The sequence below is a fragment of the Nothobranchius furzeri genome, chromosome 9 (assembly GCF_043380555.1).
Source record: "Nothobranchius furzeri strain GRZ-AD chromosome 9, NfurGRZ-RIMD1, whole genome shotgun sequence".
Classification (NCBI taxonomy): Eukaryota; Metazoa; Chordata; class Actinopteri; order Cyprinodontiformes; family Nothobranchiidae; genus Nothobranchius; species Nothobranchius furzeri.
Window position 1 is genome coordinate 864,701 of NC_091749.1, and position 21,242 is coordinate 885,942.

The window sequence follows — 21,242 nt, forward strand, 5'->3', positions numbered from 1 at the left end:
CTATGATGTTTAGGGACCTATGATATTTAGGGGCCTATGATGTTTAGGGACCTATGATGTTTAGGGACCTATGATGTTTAGGGACCTATGATGTTTAGGGACCTTTGATGTTTAAGGGCCTATGATGTTTAGGGACCTATGATGTTTAGGGACCTTTGATGTTTAAGGGCCTATGATGTTTAGGGACCTATGATGTTTAGGGACCTTTGATGTTTAAGGGCCTATGATGTTTAGGGACCTATGATATTTAGGGGCCTATGATGTTTAGGGACCTATGATGTTTAGGGACCTATGATATTTAGGGACCTTTGATGTTTAAGGGCCTATGATGTTTAGGGACCTATGATGTTTAGGGACCTATGATGTTTGGGGACCTTTGATGTTTAAGGGCCTATGATGTTTAGGGACCTATGATATTTAGGGACCTATGATGTTTAAGGGCCTATGATGTTTATGGACGTATGATGTTAAGGGACCTTTGATGTTTAAGGGCCTATGATGTTTAGGGACCTATGATGTTTAGGGACCTTTGATGTTTAAGGGCCTATGATGTTTAGGGACCTATGATGTTTAGGGACCTTTGATGTTTAAGGGCCTATGATGTTTAGGGACCTATGATATTTAGGGGCCTATGATGTTTAGGGACCTATGATGTTTAGGGACCTATGATGTTTAGGGACCTTTGATGTTTAAGGGCCTATGATGTTTAGGGACCTATGATGTTTAGGTACCTTTGATGTTTAAGGGCCTATGATGTTTAGTGACCTATGATATTTAGGGGCCTATGATGTTTAGGGACCTATGATGTTTAGGGACCTATGGTATTTAGGGACCTTTGATGTTTAAGGGCCTATGATGTTTAGGGATCTATGATGTTTAGGGACCTATGATGTTTGGGGACCTTTGATGTTTAAGGGCCTATGATGTTTAAGGGCCTATGATGTTTAGGGACCTATTATGTTTGGGGACCTTTGATGTTTAAGGGCCTATGATGTTTAAGGGCCTATGATGTTTAGGGACCTATGATGTTTAGGGACCTATGATGTTTGGGGACCTTTGATGTTTAAGGGCCTATGATGTTTAAGGGCCTATGATGTTTAGGGACCTATGATGTTTAGGGACCTATGATGTTTGGGGACCTTTGATGTTTAAGGTCATATGATGTTTAAGGGCCTATGATGTTTAAGGGCCTATGATGTTTAAGGGCCTATGATGTTTAGGGACCTATGATGTTTAGGGACCTATGATGTTTGGGGACCTTTGATGTTTAAGGGCCTATGATGTTTAGGGACCTATGATATTTAGGGGCCTATGATGTTTAGGGACCTATGATGTTTAGAGACCTATGATATTTAGGGACCTTTGATGTTTAAGGGCCTATGATGTTTAGGGATCTATGATGTTTAGGGACCTATGATGTTTGGGGACCTTTGATGTTTAAGGGCCTATGATGTTTAAGGGCCTATGATGTTTAGGGACCTATGATGTTTGGGGACCTTTGATGTTTAAGGGCCTATGATGTTTAAGGGCCTATGATGTTTAGGGACCTATGATGTTTAGGGACCTATGATGTTTGGGGACCTTTGATGTTTAAGGGCCTATGATGTTTAAGGGCCTATGATGTTTAGGGACCTATGATGTTTAGGGACCTACGATGTTTGGGGACCTATGATGTTTAAGGGCCTATGATGTTTAAGGGCCTATGATGTTTAGGGACCTATGATGTTTGGGGACCTTTGATGTTTAAGGGCCTATGATGTTTAGGGACCTATGATGTTTAGGGACCTATGATATTTCGGGACCTTTGATGTTTAAGGGCCTATGATGTTTAGGGACCTATGATGTTTAGGGACCTATGATGTTTGGGGACCTTTGATGTTTAAGGACCTATGATGTTTAAGGGCCTATGATGTTTAGGGACCTATGATGTTTAGGGACCTATGATGTTTGGGGACCTTTGATGTTCAAGGGCCTATGATGTTTAAGGGCCTATGATGTTTAGGGACCTATGATGTTTAGGGACCTATGATATTTAGGGACCTTTGATGTTTAAGGGCCTATGATGTTTAGGGACCTATGATGTTTAGGGACCTATGATGTTTAAGGGCCTATGATGTTTAGGGACCTATGATATTTAGGGACCTTTGATGTTTAAGGGCCTATGATGTTTAGGGACCTTTGATGTTTAAGGGCCTATGATGTTTAAGGGCCTATGATGTTTAGGGACCTATGATGTTTAGGGACCTATGATGTTTGGGGACCTTTGATGTTTAAGGGCTTATGATGTTTAAGGGCCTATGATGTTTAGGGACCTATAATCTTTAGGGACCTATGATGTTTGGGGACCTTTGATGTTTAAGGGCCTATGATGTTTAAGGGCCTATGATGTTTAAGGGCCTATGATGTTTAGGGACCTATGATGTTTAGGGACCTATGATGTTTGGGGACCTATGATGTTTAAGGGCCTATGATTTTTAAGGGCCTATGATGTTTAGGGACCTATGATGTTTAGGGACCTATGATGTTTGGGGACCTTTGATGTTTAAGGGCCTATGATGTTTAAGGGCCTATGATGTTTAGGGACCTATGATGTTTAGGGACCTATGATATTTAGGGACCTTTGATGTTTAAGGGCCTATGATGTTTAAGGGCCTATGATGTTTGGGAACCTTTGATGTTTAAGGGCCTATGATGTTTAAGGGCCTATGATGTTTAAGGGCCTATGATGTTTAGGGACCTATGATGTTTAGGGACCTATGATATTTAGGGACCTTTGATGTTTAAGGGCCTATGATGTTTAAGGACCTATGATTTTTGGGGACCTTTGATGTTTAAGGGCCTATGATGTTTAAGGGCCTATGATGTTTAGGGACCTATGAGGTTTAGGGACCTATGATATTTAGGGACCTTTGATGTTTAAGGGCCTATGATGTTTAGGGACCTATGATGTTTAGGGACCTATGATGTTTGGGGACCTTTGATTTTTAAGGGCCTATGATGTTTAAGGGCCTATGATGTTTAGGGACCTATGATGTTTAGGGACCTATGATGTTTGGGGACCTTTGATGTTTAAGGGCCTATGATGTTTAAGGGCCTATGATGTTTAGGGACCTATGATGTTTAGGGACCTTTGATGTTTAAGGGCCTATGATGTTTAGGGACCTATGATGTTTAGGGACCTATGATATTTAGGGACCTTTGATGTTTAAGGGCCTATGATGTTTAGGGACCTTTGATGTTTAAGGGCCTATGATGTTTAAGGGCCTATGATGTTTAGGGACCTATGATGTTTAGGGACCTATGATATTTAGGGACCTTTGATGTTTAAGGGCCTATGATGTTTAGGGACCTATGATGTTTAGGGACCTATGATGTTTGGGGACCTTTGATGTTTAAGGGCCTATGATGTTTAGGGACCTATGATATTTAGGGACCTATGATGTTTAAGGGCCTATGATGTTTATGGATGTATGATGTTAAGGGACCTTTGATGTTTAAGGGCCTATGATGTTTAGGGACCTATGATGTTTAGGGACCTATGATGTGTAGGGACCTTTGATGTTTAAGGGCCTATGATTTTTAGGGACCTATGATGTTTAGGGACCTATGATGTTTAAGGGCCTATGATGTTTAGGGACCTATGATATTTAGGGGCCTATGATGTTTAGGGACCTATGATGTTTAGGGACCTATGATGTTTAGGGACCTATGATGTTTAGGGACCCTTGATGTTAAAGGGCCTATGATGTTTAGGGACCTATGATGTTTAGGGACCTTTGATGTTTAAGGGCCTATGATGTTTAGGGACCTATGATGTTTAGGGACCTATGATATTTAGGGACCTTTGATGTTTAAGGGCCTATGATGTTTAGGGACCTTTGATGTTTAAGGGCCTATGATGTTTAAGGGCCTATGATGTTTAGGGACCTATGATGTTTAGGGACCTATGATATTTAGGGACCTTTGATGTTTAAGGGCCTATGATGTTTAGGGACCTATGATATTTAGGGACCTATGATGTTTGGGGACCTTTGATGTTTAAGGGCCTATGATGTTTAGGGACCTATGATATTTAGGGACCTATGATGTTTAAGGGCCTATGATGTTTATGGATGTATGATGTTAAGGGACCTTTGATGTTTAAGGGCCTATGATGTTTAGGGACCTATGATGTTTAGGGACCTATGATGTGTAGGGACCTTTGATGTTTAAGGGCCTATGATTTTTAGGGACCTATGATGTTTAGGGACCTATGATGTTTAGGGACCTATGATATTTAGGGGCCTATGATGTTTAGGGACCTATGATGTTTAGGGACCTATGATGTTTAGGGACCTATGATGTTTAGGGACCTTTGATGTTAAAGGGCCTATGATGTTTAGGGACCTATGATGTTTAGGGACCTTTAATGTTTAAGGGCCTATGATGTTTAGGGACCTATTATATTTAGGGGCCTATGATGTTTAGGGACCTATGATGTTTAGGGACCTATGATATTTAGGGACCTTTGATGTTTAAGGGCCTATGATGTTTAGGGATCTATGATGTTTAGGGACCTATGATGTTTGGGGACCTTTGATGTTTAAGGGCCTATGATGTTTAAGGGCCTATGATGTTTAGGGACCTATGATGTTTGGGGACCTTTGATGTTTAAGGGCCTATGATGTTTAAGGGCCTATGATGTCTAGGGACCTATGATGTTTAGGGACCTATGATGTTTGGGGACCTTTGATGTTTAAGGGCCTATGATGTTTAAGGGCCTATGATGTTTAGGGACCTATGATGTTTAGGGACCTATGATGTTTGGGGACCTTTGATGTTTAAGGTCCTATGATGTTTAAGGGCCTATGATGTTTAAGGGCCTATGATGTTTAAGGGCCTATGATGTTTAGGGACCTATGATGTTTAGGGACCTATGATGTTTGGGGACCTTTGATGTTTAAGGGCCTATGATGTTTAGGGACCTATGATATTTAGGGGCCTATGATGTTTAGGGACCTATGATGTTTAGGGACCTATGATATTTAGGGACCTTTGATGTTTAAGGGCCTATGATGTTTAAGGGCCTATGATGTTTAGGGATCTATGATGTTTAGGGACCTATGATGTTTAAGGGCCTATGATGTTTAAGGGCCTATGATGTTTAAGGGCCTATGATGTTTAGGGACCTATGATGTTTGGGGACCTTTGATGTTTAAGGGCCTATGATGTTTAAGGGCCTATGATGTTTAGGGACCTATGATGTTTAGGGACCTATGATGTTTGGGGACCTTTGATGTTTAAGGGCCTATGATGTTTAAGGGCCTATGATGTTTAGTGACCTATGATGTTTAGGGACCTATGATGTTTGGGGACCTATGATGTTTAAGGGCCTATGATGTTTAAGGGCCTATGATGTTTAGGGACCTATGATGTTTGGGGACCTTTGATGTTTAAGGGCCTATGATGTTTAAGGGCCTATGATGTTTAGGGACCTATGATGTTTAGGGACCTATGATATTTAGGGACCGTTGATGTTTAAGGGCCTATGATGTTTATGGACGTATGATGTTAAGGGACCTATGATGTTTAAGGGCCTATGATGTTTAGGGACCTATGATATTTAGGGACCTTTGATGTTTAAGGGCCTATGATGTTTAAGGGTCTATGATGTTTAGGGACCTATGATGTTTAGGGACCTATGATGTTTGGGGACCTTTGATGTTTAAGGGCTTATGATGTTTAAGGGCCCATGATGTTTAGGGACCTATGATGTTTAGGGACCTATGATGTTTGGGGACCTTTGATGTTTAAGGGCCTATGATGTTTAAGGGCCTATGATGTTTAAGGGCCTATGATGTTTAGGGACCTATGATGTTTGGGGACCTATGATGTTTAAGGGCCTATGATTTTTAAGGGCCTATGATGTTTGGGGACCTTTGATGTTTAAGGGCCTATGATGTTTAAGGGCCTATGATGTTTAAGGGCCTATGATGTTTATGGACCTATGATGTTAAGGGACCTTTGATGTTTAAGGGCCTATGATGTTTAGGGACCTATGATATTTAGGAACCTTTGATGTTTAAGGGCCTATGATGTTTATGGACCTATGATGTTAAGGGACCTTTGATGTTTAAGGGCCTATGATGTTTAGGGACCTATGATATTTAGGGACCTATGATGTTTGTGGACCTATGATGTTAAGGGACCTTTGATGTTTAAGGGCCTATGATGTTTATGGACCTATGATATTTAGGGACCTTTGATGTTTAAGGGCCTATGATGTTTGTGGACCTATGATGTTAAGGGACCTTTGATGTTTAAGGGCCTATGATGTTTAGGGACCTATGATGTTTAGGGACCTATGATGTTTAGGGACATTTGATGTTTAAGGGCCTATGATGTTTAGGGACCTATGATGTTTAGGGACCTTTGATGTTTAAGGGCCTATGATGTTTAGGGACCTATGATATTTAGGGGCCTATGATGTTTAGGGACCTATGATGTTTAGGGACCTATGATGTTTAGGGACCTATGATGTTTAGGGACCTATGATGTTTAGGGACCTTTGATGTTTAAGGGCCTATGATGTTTAGGGACCTATGATGTTTAGGGACCTTTGATGTTTAAGGGCCTATGATGTTTAGGGACCTATGATGTTTAGGGACCTTTGATGTTTAAGGGCCTATGATGTTTAGGGACCTATGATATTTAGGGGCCTATGATGTTTAGGGACCTATGATGTTTAGGGACCTATGATATTTAGGGACCTTTGATGTTTAAGGGCCTATGATGTTTAGGGACCTATGATGTTTAGGGACCTATGATGTTTGGGGACCTTTGATGTTTAAGGGCCTATGATGTTTAGGGACCTATGATATTTAGGGACCTATGATGTTTAAGGGCCTATGATGTTTATGGACGTATGATGTTAAGGGACCTTTGATGTTTAAGGGCCTATGATGTTTAGGGACCTATGATGTTTAGGGACCTTTGATGTTTAAGGGCCTATGATGTTTAGGGACCTATGATGTTTAGGGACCTTTGATGTTTAAGGGCCTATGATGTTTAGGGACCTATGATATTTAGGGGCCTATGATGTTTAGGGACCTATGATGTTTAGGGACCTATGATGTTTAGGGACCTTTGATGTTTAAGGGCCTATGATGTTTAGGGACCTATGATGTTTAGGTACCTTTGATGTTTAAGGGCCTATGATGTTTAGTGACCTATGATATTTAGGGGCCTATGATGTTTAGGGACCTATGATGTTTAGGGACCTATGATATTTAGGGACCTTTGATGTTTAAGGGCCTATGATGTTTAGGGATCTATGATGTTTAGGGACCTATGATGTTTGGGGACCTTTGATGTTTAAGGGCCTATGATGTTTAAGGGCCTATGATGTTTAGGGACCTATGATGTTTGGGGACCTTTGATGTTTAAGGGCCTATGATGTTTAAGGGCCTATGATGTTTAGGGACCTATGATGTTTAGGGACCTATGATGTTTGGGGACCTTTGATGTTTAAGGGCCTATGATGTTTAAGGGCCTATGATGTTTAGGGACCTATGATGTTTAGGGACCTATGATGTTTGGGGACCTTTGATGTTTAAGGTCCTATGATGTTTAAGGGCCTATGATGTTTAAGGGCCTATGATGTTTAAGGGCCTATGATGTTTAGGGACCTATGATGTTTAGGGACCTATGATGTTTGGGGACCTTTGATGTTTAAGGGCCTATGATGTTTAGGGACCTATGATATTTAGGGGCCTATGATGTTTAGGGACCTATGATGTTTAGAGACCTATGATATTTAGGGACCTTTGATGTTTAAGGGCCTATGATGTTTAGGGATCTATGATGTTTAGGGACCTATGATGTTTGGGGACCTTTGATGTTTAAGGGCCTATGATGTTTAAGGGCCTATGATGTTTAGGGACCTATGATGTTTGGGGACCTTTGATGTTTAAGGGCCTATGATGTTTAAGGGCCTATGATGTTTAGGGACCTATGATGTTTAGGGACCTATGATGTTTGGGGACCTTTGATGTTTAAGGGCCTATGATGTTTAAGGGCCTATGATGTTTAGGGACCTATGATGTTTAGGGACCTACGATGTTTGGGGACCTATGATGTTTAAGGGCCTATGATGTTTAAGGGCCTATGATGTTTAGGGACCTATGATGTTTGGGGACCTTTGATGTTTAAGGGCCTATGATGTTTAGGGACCTATGATGTTTAGGGACCTATGATATTTCGGGACCTTTGATGTTTAAGGGCCTATGATGTTTAGGGACCTATGATGTTTGGGGACCTTTGATGTTTAAGGGCCTATGATGTTTAAGGGCCTATGATGTTTAGGGACCTATGATGTTTAGGGACCTATGATGTTTGGGGACCTTTGATGTTCAAGGGCCTATGATGTTTAAGGGTCTATGATGTTTAGGGACCTATGATGTTTAGGGACCTATGATATTTAGGGACCTTTGATGTTTAAGGGCCTATGATGTTTAGGGACCTATGATGTTTAGGGACCTATGATGTTTAAGGGCCTATGATGTTTAGGGACCTATGATATTTAGGGACCTTTGATGTTTAAGGGCCTATGATGTTTAGGGACCTTTGATGTTTAAGGGCCTATGATGTTTAAGGGCCTATGATGTTTAGGGACCTATGATGTTTAGGGACCTATGATGTTTGGGGACCTTTGATGTTTAAGGGCTTATGATGTTTAAGGGCCTATGATGTTTAGGGACCTATGATCTTTAGGGACCTATGATGTTTGGGGACCTTTGATGTTTAAGGGCCTATGATGTTTAAGGGCCTATGATGTTTAAGGGCCTATGATGTTTAGGGACCTATGATGTTTAGGGACCTATGATGTTTGGGGACCTATGATGTTTAAGGGCCTATGATTTTTAAGGGCCTATGATGTTTAGGGACCTATGATGTTTGGGGACCTTTGATGTTTAAGGGCCTATGATGTTTAAGGGCCTATGATGTTTAGGGACCTATGATGTTTAGGGACCTATGATATTTAGGGACCTTTGATGTTTAAGGGCCTATGATGTTTAAGGGCCTATGATGTTTGGGAACCTTTGATGTTTAAGGGCCTATGATGTTTAAGGGCCTATGATGTTTAAGGGCCTATGATGTTTAGGGACCTATGATGTTTAGGGACCTATGATATTTAGGGACCTTTGATGTTTAAGGGCCTATGATGTTTAAGGACCTATGATGTTTGGGGACCTTTGATGTTTAAGGGCCTATGATGTTTAAGGGCCTATGATGTTTAGGGACCTATGAGGTTTAGGGACCTATGATATTTAGGGACCTTTGATGTTTAAGGGCCTATGATGTTTAGGGACCTATGATGTTTAGGGACCTATGATGTTTGGGGACCTTTGATTTTTAAGGGCCTATGATGTTTAAGGGCCTATGATGTTTAGGGACCTATGATGTTTAGGGACCTATTATGTTTGGGGACCTTTGATGTTTAAGGGCCTATGATGTTTAAGGGCCTATGATGTTTAGGGACCTATGATGTTTAGGGACCTTTGATGTTTAAGGGCCTATGATGTTTAGGGACCTATGATGTTTAGGGACCTATGATATTTAGGGACCTTTGATGTTTAAGGGCCTATGATGTTTAGGGACCTTTGATGTTTAAGGGCCTATGATGTTTAAGGGCCTATGATGTTTAGGGACCTATGATGTTTAGGGACCTATGATATTTAGGGACCTTTGATGTTTAAGGGCCTATGATGTTTAGGGACCTATGATGTTTAGGGACCTATGATGTTTGGGGACCTTTGATGTTTAAGGGCCTATGATGTTTAGGGACCTATGATATTAAGGGACCTATGATGTTTAAGGGCCTATGATGTTTATGGATGTATGATGTTAAGGGACCTTTGATGTTTAAGGGCCTATGATGTTTAGGGACCTATGATGTTTAGGGACCTATGATGTGTAGGGACCTTTGATGTTTAAGGGCCTATGATTTTTAGGGACCTATGATGTTTAGGGACCTATGATGTTTAAGGGCCTATGATGTTTAGGGACCTATGATATTTAGGGGCCTATGATGTTTAGGGACCTATGATGTTTAGGGACCTATGATGTTTAGGGACCTATGATGTTTAGGGACCTTTGATGTTAAAGGGCCTATGATGTTTAGGGACCTATGATGTTTAGGGACCTATGATGTGTAGGGACCTTTGATGTTTAAGGGCCTATGATTTTTAGGGACCTATGATGTTTAGGGACCTATGATGTTTAAGGGCCTATGATGTTTAGGTACCTATGATATTTAGGGGCCTATGATGTTTAGGGACCTATGATGTTTAGGGACCTATGATGTTTAGGGACCTATGATGTTTAGGGACCTTTGATGTTAAAGGGCCTATGATGTTTAGGGACCTATGATGTTTAGGGACCTTTGATGTTTAAGGGCCTATGATGTTTAGGGACCTATTATATTTAGGGGCCTATGATGTTTAGGGACCTATGATGTTTAGGGACCTATGATATTTAGGGACCTTTGATGTTTAAGGGCCTATGATGTTTAGGGATCTATGATGTTTAGGGACCTATGATGTTTGGGGACCTTTGATGTTTAAGGGCCTATGATGTTTAAGGGCCTATGATGTTTAGGGACCTATGATGTTTGGGGACCTTTGATGTTTAAGGGCCTATGATGTTTAAGGGCCTATGATGTTTAGGGACCTATGATGTTTAGGGACCTATGATGTTTGGGGACCTTTGATGTTTAAGGGCCTATGATGTTTAAGGGCCTATGATGTTTAGGGACCTATGATGTTTAGGGACCTATGATGTTTGGGGACCTTTGATGTTTAAGGTCCTATGATGTTTAAGGGCCTATGATGTTTAAGGGCCTATGATGTTTAAGGGCCTATGATGTTTAGGGACCTATGATGTTTAGGGACCTATGATGTTTGGGGACCTTTGATGTTTAAGGGCCTATGATGTTTAGGGACCTATGATATTTAGGGGCCTATGATGTTTAGGGACCTATGATGTTTAGGGACCTATGATATTTAGGGACCTTTGATGTTTAAGGGCCTATGATGTTTAGGGATCTATGATGTTTAGGGACCTATGATGTTTGGGGACCTTTGATGTTTAAGGGCCTATGATGTTTAAGGGCCTATGATGTTTAGGGACCTATGATGTTTGGGGACCTTTGATGTTTAAGGGCCTATGATGTTTAAGGGCCTATGATGTTTAGGGACCTATGATGTTTAGGGACCTATGATGTTTGGGGACCTTTGATGTTTAAGGGCCTATGATGTTTAAGGGCCTATGATGTTTAGGGACCTATGATGTTTAGGGACCTATGATGTTTGGGGACCTATGATGTTTAAGGGCCTATGATGTTTAAGGGCCTATGATGTTTAGGGACCTATGATGTTTGGGGACCTTTGATGTTTAAGGGCCTATGATGTTTAAGGGCCTATGATGTTTAGGGACCTATGATGTTTAGGGACCTATGATATTTAGGGACCGTTGATGTTTAAGGGCCTATGATGTTTATGGACGTATGATGTTAAGGGACCTTTGATGTTTAAGGGCCTATGATGTTTAGGGACCTATGATGTTTAGGGACCTTTGATGTTTAAGGGCCTATGATGTTTAGGGACCTATGATGTTTGGGGACCTTTGATGTTTAAGGGCCTATGATGTTTAGGGACCTATGATATTTAGGGACCTATGATGTTTAAGGGCCTATGATGTTTATGGACGTATGATGTTAAGGGACCTTTGATGTTTAAGGGCCTATGATGTTTAGGGACCTATGATGTTTAGGGACCTTTGATGTTTAAGGGCCTATGATGTTTAGGGACCTATGATGTTTAGGGACCTTTGATGTTTAAGGGCCTATGATGTTTAGGGACCTATGATATTTAGGGGCCTATGATGTTTAGGGACCTATGATGTTTAGGGACCTATGATGTTTAGGGACCTTTGATGTTTAAGGGCCTATGATGTTTAGGGACCTATGATGTTTAGGTCCCTTTGATGTTTAAGGGCCTATGATGATTAGGGACCTATGATATTTAGGGGCCTATGATGTTTAGGGACCTATGATGTTTAGGGACCTATGATATTTAGGGACCTTTGATGTTTAAGGGCCTATGATGTTTAGGGATCTATGATGTTTAGGGACCTATGATGTTTGGGGACCTTTGATGTTTAAGGGCCTATGATGTTTAAGGGCCTATGATGTTTAGGGACCTATGATGTTTGGGGACCTTTGATGTTTAAGGGCCTATGATGTTTAAGGGCCTATGATGTTTAGGGACCTATGATGTTTAGGGACCTATGATGTTTGGGGACCTTTGATGTTTAAGGGCCTATGATGTTTAAGGGCCTATGATGTTTAGGGTCCTGTGATGTTTAGGGACCTATGATGTTTGGGGACCTTTGATGTTTAAGGTCCTATGATGTTTAAGGGCCTATGATGTTTAAGGGCCTATGATGTTTAAGGGCCTATGATGTTTAGGGACCTATGATGTTTAGGGATCTATGATGTTTGGGGACCTTTGATGTTTAAGGGCTTATGATGTTTAGGGACCTATGATATTTAGGGGCCTATGATGTTTAGGGACCTATGATGTTTAGAGACCTATGATATTTAGGGACCTTTGATGTTTAAGGGCCTATGATGTTTAGGGATCTATGATGTTTAGGGACCTATGATGTTTGGGGACCTTTGATGTTTAAGGGCCTATGATGTTTAAGGGCCTATGATGTTTAGGGACCTATGATGTTTGGGGACCTTTGATGTTTAAGGGCCTATGATGTTTAAGGGCCTATGATGTTTAGGGACCTATGATGTTTAGGGACCTATGATGTTTGGGGACCTTTGATGTTTAAGGGCCTATGATGTTTAAGGGCCTATGATGTTGAGGGACCTATGATGTTTAGGGACCTACGATGTTTGGGGACCTATGATGTTTAAGGGCCTATGATGTTTAAGGGCCTATGATGTTTAAGGGCCTATGATGTTTAGGGACCTATGATGTTTGGGGACCTTTGATGTTTAAGGGCCTATGATGTTTAGGGACCTATGATGTTTAGGGATCTATGATATTTCGGGACCTTTGATGTTTAAGGGCCTATGATGTTTAGGGACCTATGATGTTTAGGGACCTATGATGTTTGGGGACCTTTGATGTTTAAGGGCCTATGATGTTTAAGGGCCTATGATGTTTAGGGACCTATGATGTTTAGGGACCTATGATGTTCAAGGGCCTATGATGTTTAAGGGCCTATGATGTTTAGGGACCTATGATGTTTAGGGACCTATGATATTTAGGGACCTTTGATGTTTAAGGGCCTATGATGTTTAGGGACCTATGATGTTTAGGGACCTATGATGTTTAAGGGCCTATGATGTTTAGGGACCTATGATATTTAGGGACCTTTGATGTTTAAGGGCCTATGATGTTTAGGGACCTTTGATGTTTAAGGGCCTATGATGTTTAAGGGTCTATGATGTTTAGGGACCTATGATGTTTAGGGACCTATGATGTTTGGGGACCTTTGATGTTTAAGGGCTTATGATGTTTAAGGGCCTATGATGTTTAGGGACCTATGATCTTTAGGGACCTATGATGTTTGGGGACCTTTGATGTTTAAGGGCCTATGATGTTTAAGGGCCTATGATGTTTAAGGGCCTATGATGTTTAGGGACCTATGATGTTTAGGGACCTATGATGTTTGGGGACCTATGATGTTTAAGGGCCTATGATTTTTAAGGGCCTATGATGTTTAGGGACCTATGATGTTTGGGGACCTTTGATGTTTAAGGGCCTATGATGTTTAAGGGCCTATGATGTTTAGGGACCTATGATGTTTAGGGACCTATGATATTTAGGGACCTTTGATGTATAAGGGCCTATGATGTTTAAGGGCCTATGATGTTTGGGAACCTTTGATGTTTAAGGGCCTATGATGTTTAAGGGCCTATGATGTTTAAGGGCCTATGATGTTTAGGGACCTATGATGTTTAGGGACCTATGATATTTAGGGACCTTTGATGTTTAAGGGCCTATGATTTTTAAGGGCCTATGATGTTTAAGGACCTATGATGTTTGGGGACCTTTGATGTTTAAGGGCCTATGATGTTTAAGGGCCTATGATGTTTAGGGACCTATGAGGTTTAGGGACCTATGATATTTAGGGACCTTTGATGTTTAAGGGCCTATGATGTTTAGGGACCTATGGTGTTTAGGGACCTATGATGTTTGGGGACCTTTGATGTTTAAGGGCCTATGATGTTTAAGGGCCTATGATGTTTAGGGACCTATGATGTTTAGGGACCTATGATGTTTAGGGACCTATGATGTTTGGGGACCTTTGATGTTTACGGGCCTATGATGTTTAAGGGCCTATGATGTTTAGGGACCTATGATGTTTAGGGACCTTTGATGTTTAAGGGCCTATGATGTTTAGGGACCTATGATGTTTAGGGACCTATGATATTTAGGGACCTTTGATGTTTAAGGGCCTATGATGTTTAGGGACCTTTGATGTTTAAGGGCCTATGATGTTTAAGGGCCTATGATGTTTAGGGACCTATGATGTTTAGGGACCTATGATATTTAGGGACCTTTGATGTTTAAGGGCCTATGATGTTTAAGGACCTATGATGTTTAGGGACCTATGATGTTTGGGGACCTTTGATGTTTAAGGGCCTATGATGTTTAGGGACCTATGATATTTAGGGACCTATGATGTTTAAGGGCCTATGATGTTTATGGATGGATGATGTTAAGGGACCTTTGATGTTTAAGGGCCTATGATGTTTAGGGACCTATGATGTTTAGGGACCTATGATGTGTAGGGACCTTTGATGTTTAAGGGCCTATGATTTTTAGGGACCTATGATGTTTAGGGACCTATGATGTTTAAGGGCCTATGATGTTTAGGGACCTATGATATTTAGGGGCCTATGATGTTTAGGGACCTATGATGTTTAGGGACCTATGATGTTTAGGGACCTATGATGTTTAGGGACCTTTGATGTTAAAGGGCCTATGATGTTTAGGGACCTATGATGTTTAGGGACCTTTGATGTTTAGGGACCTATGATATTTAGGGGCCTATGATATTTAGGGGCCTATGATGTTTAGGGACCTATGATGTTTAGGGACCTATGATATTTAGGGACCTTTGATGTTTAAGGGCCTATGATGTTTAGGGATCTATGATGTTTAGGGACCTATGATGTTTGGGGACCTTTGATGTTTAAGGGCCTATGATGTTTAAGGGCCTATGATGTTTAGGGACCTATGATGTTTGGGGACCTTTGATGTTTAAGGGCCTATGATGTTTAAGGGCCTATGATGTTTAGGGACCTACGATGTTTAGGGACCTATGATGTTTGGGGACCTTTGATGTTTAAGGGCCTATGATGTTTAAGGGCCTATGATGTTTAGGGACCTATGATGTTTAGGGACCTATGATGTTTGGGGACCTTTGTTGTTTAAGGTCCTATGATGTTTAAGGGCCTATGATGTTTAAGGGCCTATGATGTTTAAGGGCCTATGATGTTTAGGGACCTATGATGTTTAGGGACCTATGATGTTTGGGGACCTTTGATGTTTAAGGGCCTATGATGTTTAGGGACCTATGATATTTAGGGGCCTATGATGTTTAGGGACCTATGATGTTTAGGGACCTATGATATTTAGGGACCTTTGATGTTTAAGGGCCTATGATGTTTAGGGATCTATGATGTTTAGGGACCTATGATGTTTGGGGACCTTTGATGTTTAAGGACCTATGATGTTTAAGGGCCTATGATGTTTAGGGACCTATGATGTTTGGGGACCTTTGATGTTTAAGGGCCTATGATGTTTAAGGGCCTATGATGTTTAGGGACCTATGATGTTTAGGGACCTATGATGTTTGGGGACCTTTGATGTTTAAGGGCCTATGATGTTTAAGGGCCTATGATGTTTAGGGACCTATGATGTTTAGGGACCTATGATGTTTGGGGACCTATGATGTTTAAGGGCCTATGATGTTTAAGGGCCTATGATGTTTAGGGACCTATGATGTTTGGGGACCTTTGATGTTTAAGGGCCTATGATGTTTAAGGGCCTATGATGTTTAGGGACCAATGATGTTTAGGGACCTATGATATTTAGGGACCGTTGATGTTTAAGGGCCTATGATGTTTAGGGACCTATGATGTTTAGGGACCTATGATGTTTGGGGACCTTTGATGTTTAAGGGCCTATGACGTTTAAGGGCCTATGATGTTTAGGGACCTATGGTGTTTAGGGCCCTATGATGTTTGGGGACCTTTGATGTTCAAGGGCCTATGATGTTTAAGGGCCTATGATGTTTAGGGACCTATGATGTTTAGGGACCTATGATATTTAGGGACCTTTGATGTTTAAGGGCCTATGATGTTTAGGGACCTATGATGTTTAGGGACCTACGATGTTTAGGGACCTATGATGTTTAAGGGCCTATGATGTTTAAGGGCCTATGATGTTTAGGGACCTATGATGTTTGGGGACCTTTGATGTTTAAGGGCCTATGATGTTTAAGGGCCTATGATGTTTAGGGACCTATGATGTTTAGGGACCTATGATGTTTGGGGACCTTTGATGTTTAAGGGCCTATGATGTTTAAGGGCCAATGATGTTTAGGGACCTATGATGTTTAGGGACCTACAATGTTTGGGGACCTATGATGTTTAAGGGCCTATGATGTTTAGGGACCTATGATATTTAGGGGCCTATGATGTTTAGGGACCTATGATGTTTAGGGACCTATGATGTTTAGGGACCTATGATGTTTAGGGACCTATGATGTTTAGGGACCTATGATGTTTGGGGACCTATGATGTTTAAGGGCCTATGATGTTTAAGGGCCTATGATGTTTAGGGACCTATGATGTTTGGGGACCTTTGATGTTTAAGGGCCTATGATGTTTAAGGGCCTATGATGTTTAGGGACCTATGATGTTTAGGGACCTATGATATTTAGGGACCGTTGATGTTTAAGGGCCTATGATGTTTAGGGACCTATGATGTTTAGGGACCTATGATGTTTGGGGACCTTTGATGTTTAAGGGCCTATGACGTTTAAGGGCCTATGATGTTTAGGGACCTATGATGTTTAGGGCCCTATGATGTTTGGGGACCTTTGATGTTCAAGGGCCTATGATGTTTAAGGGCCTATGATGTTTAGGGACCTATGATGTTTAGGGACCTATGATATTTAGGGACCTTTGATGTTTAAGGGCCTATGATGTTTAGGGACCTATTATGTTTAGGGACCTACGATGTTTAGGGACCTATGATGTTTAAGGGCCTATGATGTTTAAGGGCCTATGATGTTTAGGGACCTATGATGTTTGGGGACCTTTGATGTTTAAGGGCCTATGATGTTTAGGGACCTATGATATTTAGGGGCCTATGATGTTTAGGGACCTATGATGTTTAGGGACCTATGATATTTAGGGACCTTTGATGTTTAAGGGCCTATGATGTTTAGGGATCTATGATGTTTAGGGACCTATGATGTTTGGGGACCTTTGATGTTTAAGGGCCTATGATGTTTAAGGGCCTATGATGTTTAGGGACCTATGATGTTTGGGGACCTTTGATGTTTAAGGGCCTATGATGTTTAAGGGCCTATGATGTTTAGGGACCTACGATGTTTAGGGACCTATGATGTTTGGGGACCTTTGATGTTTAAGGGCCTATGATGTTTAAGGGCCTATGATGTTTAGGGACCTATGATGTTTAGGGACCTATGATGTTTGGGGACCTTTGTTGTTTAAGGTCCTATGATGTTTAAGGGCCTATGATGTTTAAGGGCCTATGATGTTTAAGGGCCTATGATGTTTAGGGACCTATGATGTTTAGGGACCTATGATGTTTGGGGACCTTTGATGTTTAAGGGCCTATGATGTTTAGGGACCTATGATATTTAGGGGCCTATGATGTTTAGGGACCTATGATGTTTAGGGACCTATGATATTTAGGGACCTTTGATGTTTAAGGGCCTATGATGTTTAGGGATCTATGATGTTTAGGGACCTATGATGTTTGGGGACCTTTGATGTTTAAGGGCCTATGATGTTAAGGGCCTATGATGTTTAGGGACCTATGATGTTTGGGGACCTTTGATGTTTAAGGGCCTATGATGTTTAAGGGCCTATGATGTTTAGGGACCTATGATGTTTAGGGACCTATGATGTTTGGGGACCTTTGATGTTTAAGGGCCTATGATGTTTAAGGGCCTATGATGTTTAGGGACCTATGATGTTTAGGGACCTATGATGTTTGGGGACCTATGATGTTTAAGGGCCTATGATGTTTAAGGGCCTATGATGTTTAGGGACCTATGATGTTTGGGGACCTTTGATGTTTAAGGGCCTATGATGTTTAAGGGCCTATGATGTTTAGGGACCAATGATGTTTAGGGACCTATGATATTTAGGGACCGTTGATGTTTAAGGGCCTATGATGTTTAGGGACCTATGATGTTTAGGGACCTATGATGTTTGGGGACCTTTGATGTTTAAGGGCCTATGACGTTTAAGGGCCTATGATGTTTAGGGACCTATGGTGTTTAGGGCCCTATGATGTTTGGGGACCTTTGATGTTCAAGGGCCTATGATGTTTAAGGGCCTATGATGTTTAGGGACCTATGATGTTTAGGGACCTATGATATTTAGGGACCTTTGATGTTTAAGGGCCTATGATGTTTAGGGACCTATGATGTTTAGGGACCTACGATGTTTAGGGACCTATGATGTTTAAGGGCCTATGATGTTTAAGGGCCTATGATGTTTAGGGACCTATGATGTTTGGGGACCTTTGATGTTTAAGGGCCTATGATGTTTAAGGGCCTATGATGTTTAGGGACCTATGATGTTTAGGGACCTATGATGTTTGGGGACCTTTGATGTTTAAGGGCCTATGATGTTTAAGGGCCGATGATGTTTAGGGACCTATGATGTTTAGGGACCTACAATGTTTGGGGACCTATGATGTTTAAGGGCCTATGATGTTTAGGGACCTATGATATTTAGGGGCCTATGATGTTTAGGGACCTATGATGTTTAGGGACCTATGATGTTTAGGGACCTATGATGTTTAGGGACCTATGATGTTTAGGGACCTATGATGTTTGGGGACCTATGATGTTTAAGGGCCTATGATGTTTAAGGGCCTATGATGTTTAGGGACCTATGACGTTTGGGGACCTTTGATGTTTAAGGGCCTATGATGTTTAAGGGCCTATGATGTTTAGGGACCTATGATGTTTAGGGACCTATGATATTTAGGGACCGTTGATGTTTAAGGGCCTATGATGTTTAGGGACCTATGATGTTTAGGGACCTATGATGTTTGGGGACCTTTGATGTTTAAGGGCCTATGACGTTTAAGGGCCTATGATGTTTAGGGACCTATGATGTTTAGGGCCCTATGATGTTTGGGGACCTTTGATGTTCAAGGGCCTATGATGTTTAAGGGCCTATGATGTTTAGGGACCTATGATGTTTAGGGACCTATGATATTTAGGGACCTTTGATGTTTAAGGGCCTATGATGTTTAGGGACCTATGATGTTTAGGGACCTACGATGTTTAGGGACCTATGATGTTTAAGGGCCTATGATGTTTAAGGGCCTATGATGTTTAGGGACCTATGATGTTTGGGGACCTTTGATGTTTAAGGGCCTATGATGTTTAAGGGCCTATGATGTTTAGGGACCTATGATGTTTAGGGACCTATGATGTTTGGGGACCTTTGATGTTTAAGGGCCTATGATGTTTAAGGGCCGATGATGTTTAGGGACCTATGATGTTTAGGGACCTACGATGTTTGGGGACCTATGATGTTTAAGGGCCTATGATGTTTAGGGACCTATGATATTTAGGGGCCTATGATGTTTAGGGACCTATGATGTTTAGGGACCTATGATGTTTAGGGACCTATGATGTTTAGGGACCTATGATATTTAGGGGCCTATGATGTTTAGGGACCTATGATGTTTAGGGACCTATGATATTTAGGGAACTTTGATGTTTAAGGGCCTATGATGTTTAGGGATCTATGATGTTTAGGGACCTATGATGTTTGGGGACCTTTGATGTTTAAGGGCCTATGATGTTTAAGGGCCTATGATGTTTAGGGACCTATGATGTTTGGGGACCTTTGATGTTTAAGGGCCTATGATGTTTAAGGGCCTATGATGTTTAGGGACCTACGATGTTTAGGGACCTATGATGTTTGGGGACCTTTGATGTTTAAGGGCCTATGATGTTTAAGGGCCTATGATGTTTAGGGACCTATGATGTTTAGGGACCTATGATGTTTGGGGACCTTTGTTGTTTAAGGTCCTATGATGTTTAAGGGCCTATGATGTTTAAGGGCCTATGATGTTTAAGGGCCTATGATGTTTAGGGACCTATGATGTTTAGGGACCTATGATGTTTGGGGACCTTTGATGTTTAAGGGCCTATGATGTTTAGGGACCTATGATATTTAGGGGCCTATGATGTTTAGGGACCTATGATGTTTAGGGACCTATGATATTTAGGGACCTTTGATGTTTAAGGGCCTATGATGTTTAGGGATCTATGATGTTTAGGGACCTATGATGTTTGGGGACCTTTGATGTTTAAGGGCCTATGATGTTTAAGGGCCTATGATGTTTAGGGACCTATGATGTTTGGGGACCTTTGATGTTTAAGGGCCTATGATGTTTAAGGGCCTATGATGTTTAGGGACCTATGATGTTTAGGGACCTATGATGTTTGGGGACCTTTGATGTTTAAGGGCCTATGATGTTTAAGGGCCTATGATGTTTAGGGACCTATGATGTTTAGGGACCTATGATGTTTGGGGACCTATGATGTTTAAGGGCCTATGATGTTTAAGGGCCTATGATGTTTAGGGACCTATGATGTTTGGGGACCTTTGATGTTTAAGGGCCTATGATGTTTAAGGGCCTATGATGTTTAGGGACCAATGATGTTTAGGGACCTATGATATTTAGGGACCGTTGATGTTTAAGGGCCTATGATGTTTAGGGACCTATGATGTTTAGGGACCTATGATGTTTGGGGACCTTTGATGTTTAAGGGCCTATGACGTTTAAGGGCCTATGATGTTTAGGGACCTATGGTGTTTAGGGCCCTATGATGTTTGGGGACCTTTGATGTTCAAGGGCCTATGATGTTTAAGGGCCTATGATGTT

General features: G+C 41.4%; 1 protein-coding gene across 5 annotated transcripts in view; it reads right to left on the reverse strand.

Moving 5' to 3' along the window:
• LOC107373975 (transmembrane channel-like protein 3) overlaps positions 1-21,242 on the reverse strand; it is a 296,837-nt gene that overhangs the window by 101,367 nt on the left and 174,228 nt on the right. The window lies entirely within an intron of this gene.